The following is a 5,940-nucleotide window of genomic DNA, read 5'->3' as shown; positions in this document are numbered from 1 at the left end:
ATAAACTGCATATTTTGACTAAATTAGTTCAACTTGTATTATTGTCACTTACGCCAGAAAGAATCCTGACTAAATAATTTGCAGGCCTAACTCATCTTTCTGAGCAAAGTTCTGATCCTTATTTAATATCTCTTCACTTTCTCTGGAATGTCTGACACTTCGTCCCTCTGGCTTCACCCATGGAGCTGCCTACCCAGCTTAGGCCTAACTTTATCACCCAAGTCAACGGTCACATCTTGCTTGGCAAGGCCAACTCGTAGCCACCAGTGCCCCAGAGCCCACTGAATATTCAGCATTACAATATTATCATCATCAGTTCTCTTTATATATCTATCCTCTATGAACAAGAAATCTTTTTCAAAAGGGCTGTAATAAAATATCCATTTCCATTTTATATACTCCATGAATTAAATAGTTTGTTGATCTATTCATTTCTTCTACTAAACCAAGAAACCCTTGAGGTCACCCATATATTACCATATATTATCTTTGTAGTCTTAGGACTTAGGGCTGTCTTGAGTACCTAGGAGATAGGCAATATTTATTGAGTTGAAATTACTGGTGACTGTTCAATAACTGTTCTAGAAAGATAACTAATTTGCATATGAGACTCTTTTACCCTCATTATCATTAAAACAATTCTACCTTGTAGACAGAAGAAAAATTAATTTTGAGGTTCACTTTCTATTGGCAAGAAATGAGCCCTTCCCAGTTAAAATGTTGTGTAAACCTAGTTGGTAATGCACCAATGTTTTAATTCAGCTTCCAAGAGAACATTTTCTCACAGCAAAAGTTGGTCACATCATTCTCCTGTGCCTTTACGTTTCTTCTGTCAGTGAGCGGAATACTTGAGACTTAAATTCTGGCTGAAAATTGGAATCATTTCATTGTGAGCATGTTGTAAACACAAAAGCAAGAACAGAACACAACTCAAAGGAAACCAGGTTTTCTCTCAGAATTTACCCAGGAGTTTTGTTTTTGTTTTTCCTCCTGTAGCTTTAGAGAAATGGCAAATTGCCTATCATCTGTTTCTCTACTTTTATGTGCCAGAAAGATTAGGTGATCAAGGAACAGTGAAAAACAATGTGGAAGCATACACCTATTACTGTGATTATCTTTTAAAGTAGAGCCTTTCTACAAACCAAAATAGGTTTGACTGGCAAGTCACAGATTTAATAAAAAACACAACCCTAGCACATTTACCTTCTCACCTTTTCCTATGTGTTTATTCTGTAACTAATCAGAGATGCATATGGACTGCTTCAGGTAGTATTTCTGCTATTATCAAGAACTTCCCTCTACTAATTTCACCTTACTTCACTATCCTGTGAAACATTTTAAAGATAACTGACTGAGAAAAGGTAAAACAAGAGAGATTAGGCATAGAGACAAAGGAGAAGCTTTTGTGTTATCATTGGTTCTAAAAAGTCCCCAATTTTTCCACGTAAGTTACCAAGGTAGGTGAGCACCTTATCACTCACTATTACTGAAAGATCTAGATCCACTGAAGAATTTATTGTCTATTGGTTATCAGCCAAGCACTTTAACCACTATGCCACCAGGGTTCCTTAGGTATTCAATAAATGTTTATTGAATAAATGAATCAATTAATGAATAAAATAAAGGATCAACGGATGGGGTTAGCCATTAATTGTTTGTTGTTATTAGGTGCCATCAAGTCAGTTCTGACTCATAGCGACCCTATGTACAACAGAACTGAACACTGCCTGCTCCTGCACAGTCCTCACAATCATTGTTATGGTTAAGCCCATTGTTGCAGCCACTGTGTCAATCCATCTCTTTGAGGGTCTTTTTTGCTGACAGTCTACTTTACCAAGCATGATGTCCTTCTTCAGGGACTCATCCCTCCTGACAACATGTCCAAAGTATGTGAGACATAGTCTCCCCATCCTTGCTTCTAAGGAGCACTCTGGCTGTACTTCTTCCAAGACAGATTTGTTCATTCTTTTGGCAGTCCATAGTATATACGATATTCTCTGCCAATACCACAATTCAAAGGTATCAATTCTTCTTCAGTCTTCTTTATTTATTGTCCAGCTTTCACATGCATAGAGGTGATTGAAAACACCATGGCTTGGGTCAGGTGCACCCTAGTCTTCAAGGTGACATCTTTGCTTTTCAACACTTTACAGACGTCTTTTGCAGCAGATTTGCCCAATGCAATGCATCTTTTAATTTCTTGACTGCTGCTTCCATGGGTGTTGACTGTGGATACAAGTAAAATGAAATCCAAGACAACTCGAAACTTTTCCACATTTATTGTGATGTTACTTATTGGTCCATTTGTGAGGATTTCTGTTTTCTTGATGTTGAGGTATAATCCATACTGAAGGCTGTGGTCTTCGATCGTCATTGCTAAGTGCTTCAAGTCCTCTTCACTTTCAGCAGACAATGTTGTGTCATCTGCATAATGGAGGCTGTTAATGAGTCTTCCTCCAATCCTCATGCTCCATTCTTCTTCACATGGTTCAGCTTCTTGGATTATTTGCTCAGCATACAGAATGAATAGGTATGGTGAAATGATACAACCCTGATGCACACTTTTCCTGACTTTAAACAACGCAGTATCCCCTAGTTCTGTCTGAACGACTGCCTGTTGATCCATGTACAGTTTCCTCATGAGCACAATTAAGTGTTTCTGAACTCCCATTCTCTACAATGTTATCCATAATTTGTTATGGTCAACACAGTCGAATGATGTTCCATAGTCAATAAAAAACACAGGTAAACATCTTCCTGTTATTCTCTGCTTTCAGCCAGGATCCATCTGACATCAGCAATGATATCACTGGTTCTCCCTACTCTTCCGAATCCAGCTTGAATTTCTGGCAGTTTCTTGTCAATATACAGCTGCAGCCGCTTTTGAATGATCTTCAGCAAAATTTTACTTGTGTGTGATATTAATGACATGGTTCAATAATTTCTGTATTTGGTAGGATCAGTTTACTTGGGAATAGGCTTAAATATGGATCTCTTCCAGTTGGTTGGCCAGGTAGCTGTCTTCCAAATTTCTTGACATTGACAAGTGAGTACTTCTAACGCTGTAACCATTCGTTGAAACATCTCAGTTGGTATTCTGTCAGTTCCTGGAGCCTTGTTTTTCACCAATGCCTTCAATGCAGCTTGGACTTCTTCCTTCAGTCCCATTGGTTCCCGCTCAGATGGTACCTTCTGAAATGGTGGAACGTCAAGCAATTCTCTTTGGTATAGTGACTCTGTATATTCCTTCCATCTTCTTTTGATGCTTCCTGAGTTGTTTAATATTTTCCCCATAGAATCCTTCACTATTGCAACTCTAGGCTTGAATTTTTTCACCAATTCTTTCAGCTGGAAAAATGCAGAGTGTGTTCTTTCCTTTTTGTTTTCCATCTCCAGGTCTTTGCACATGTCATTATAATACTTTGTCTTCTCGAGCCACCCTTTGAAATCTTCTGTTCAACTCTTTTACTTCATCATTTCTTCCTTTTGCTTTAGCTACTCGATGTTCAAGAGCAAGTTTCAGAGTCTCTTCTGACATCCATCTAAGTCTTTTCTTTCTTTCCTGTCTTTTTAATCACCTCTTGCTTTCTTCATGTATGATGTACTTGATGTAATCCCACAACTCATCTGGTCTTTGGTCATTAGTGTTCAATGACTCAAATCTATTCTTGCGATGGTCTCCAAATTCAGATAGGATATACTCAAGGTCGTACTTTGACTCTCGTGGACTTGTTCTAATTTTCTTCAGTTTCAACTTGAACTTGCATATGAGCAATTGATAGTCTGTTCCACAGTCGGCCCCTGGTCTTGTTCTGATTGATAATGATATTGAGCTTTTCTATTGTCTCTTCTCACAGAAGTAGTCGATTTGATTCCTGTGTATTCCATCTGGTGAGGTCCACATGTATAGTTGCCGTTTATGTTGGTGAAAAAAGGTATTTGCAGTGAAGAAGTTGTTGGTCTTGCAAATTCTATCATATGATCTCTAACATCTTTTCTATCACCAAGGCCATATTTTCCAAGTACCAGTCCTTCTTTGTTTCCAACTTTTGTATTCCAATCTCCAGTAATTATCAATGCATCTTGATTGCATGTTCAATCAATTTCAGACTGTAAAGTTGGTAAAATCTTCAGTTTCTTCATCTTTGGCCTTAGTGGTTGGTGCTTAAATTTTAATAATAGTCATAATAACTGGTCTTCTTTGTAGTCGTGTGGATAGTATCCTATCACTGACAGCATTGTACTTCAGGATAGATCTTGAAATATTCTTTCTGACGATGAATGCAGCACCATTCCTCTTCAAGTTGTTGTTGCCGTCGTAGTAGACCATATGATTGTCTGATACAAAATGGCCAATACCAGATGTGGGGCCAAGATGGCGAAGTAGTCAGATACTTCTGGCGGTCCTTCTTACAACAAAGAATCAAAAAAACAAGTGAATCAATTATATATGACAATCTAGGAGCCCTGAACATCAAAGGCAAAGTTGAGGAATTGGACTGAGTGGCAGGGGGAGGGAGAGATGGTTCGGAAGCAGTGAAATGTTGCCAGACTTGACCCAGAAGGAGCCGCAGCCCTTCAACTCAATCAGCTCGGGGTACGTGGTGAGGCAGGCAAGCACTGGCACTTGGGAGGCATCTTCCACACTGGAAGAGACCCAGAAGCACAGAGTCTACTTGGCCATCCAGAACCAGTGAGAAGCAGCCCTCAATCGGCAAAAGATAAGTATTTGCCTCTGGCCTACCGAATGGATCAAAAACATCCCCCTTAGGGAAAAACCTCTCTCCCATTTACCTCCCTGCTCTGCACTGGGTTCTAAACAACTTCAGCGATTCCTGATTGCCTAGTCCCCCTGGGCTGGAAGTAGGAACCATCACGTGCACTGAGCCATTCTCCAGGCCTTGGAAAGAGAATCAATTAACAAAAGGGAGAAAAAAATAATCTGCTGGCTCCCCTAAGCCAAGAACTCAGGGTAGGCACAGCTCCTTTGCCTAGGCACAGGCATAAGGGATCCACAGACTTTGAGTGCCTTTCCCCCTGCATAGACTTGTGTGGGCCCATTTCAACAGTGTAGGCCCTCATTACTGCAGTACAACAGGATAGATACCTGAAGTCTAACTTCGGCTGTTTCAGCTGTGAAGTGGCAGGTTCATGACATTTGACACTGCTCTCCCCATTAAGCAGGGTCTTCACCTACCCACATCAGTGGCCTGAGGACTGGTGGCTCCACCCACACCACCTAGCCACCTGCTACAGGGGCCCAAGAATAAGAGGTTCCCCCCAAGTCCTTACAGCCAACTGCACTGGGTGCTTATAGTCCAGCTGCAAAACCCATCCACCTACATGTTCTAGGGACAGGGACACACTTTCCTCCTGGACACTCGGGGTTGGCCCTCAGCTCCCTGCCTTGCTCAGAGTGTGTCCCCCAGCTGCAGCCAGATGCCTGTGCCTACACCAACCACCCATGCTTATTTAGGACTGTAGGTGAGAGCCTGCACCACAGACTTGGTGGCTGTCTACCTGGAGACCTGGGCTGAACCCGTAAGGAGGAGTGGGTGGACTCCTGGGCTCACATACCTAGTAAAAGATCTAACCACCTGGTGACAGGACATTGCGGCTTCAAAGGTGTCAATAATCTAATTAGCTCACATGAGCAGCCTATTTAGGTATATCAAAACAAAACAAGAAGCTAGGATACAGTAAGCAAACATAAAATAAATAAATATGATAACTTATTGATGGCTTGGAGACAACAGTCAATATCAAATCACATAAAGAGGCAGAACATGATGGCTTCAGCAAGGTCCCAAAATAAAGAATCTAGAAATTTTCTGGAGGAAGAAAATTTCTTGGAATTACTGGAGGCAGGATACAAAAGATTAATATACAGAACTCTTCAAGATATCGGGTAGGAAATTATGCAAAATGCAGAACACACAA

Source organism: Trichechus manatus, unplaced genomic scaffold (assembly GCF_000243295.1).
Source record: "Trichechus manatus latirostris isolate Lorelei unplaced genomic scaffold, TriManLat1.0 scaffold00047, whole genome shotgun sequence".
Classification (NCBI taxonomy): Eukaryota; Metazoa; Chordata; class Mammalia; order Sirenia; family Trichechidae; genus Trichechus; species Trichechus manatus.
The sequence above is the reverse complement of the archived record's forward strand: the minus strand, read 5'-3'. Positions refer to the sequence as shown.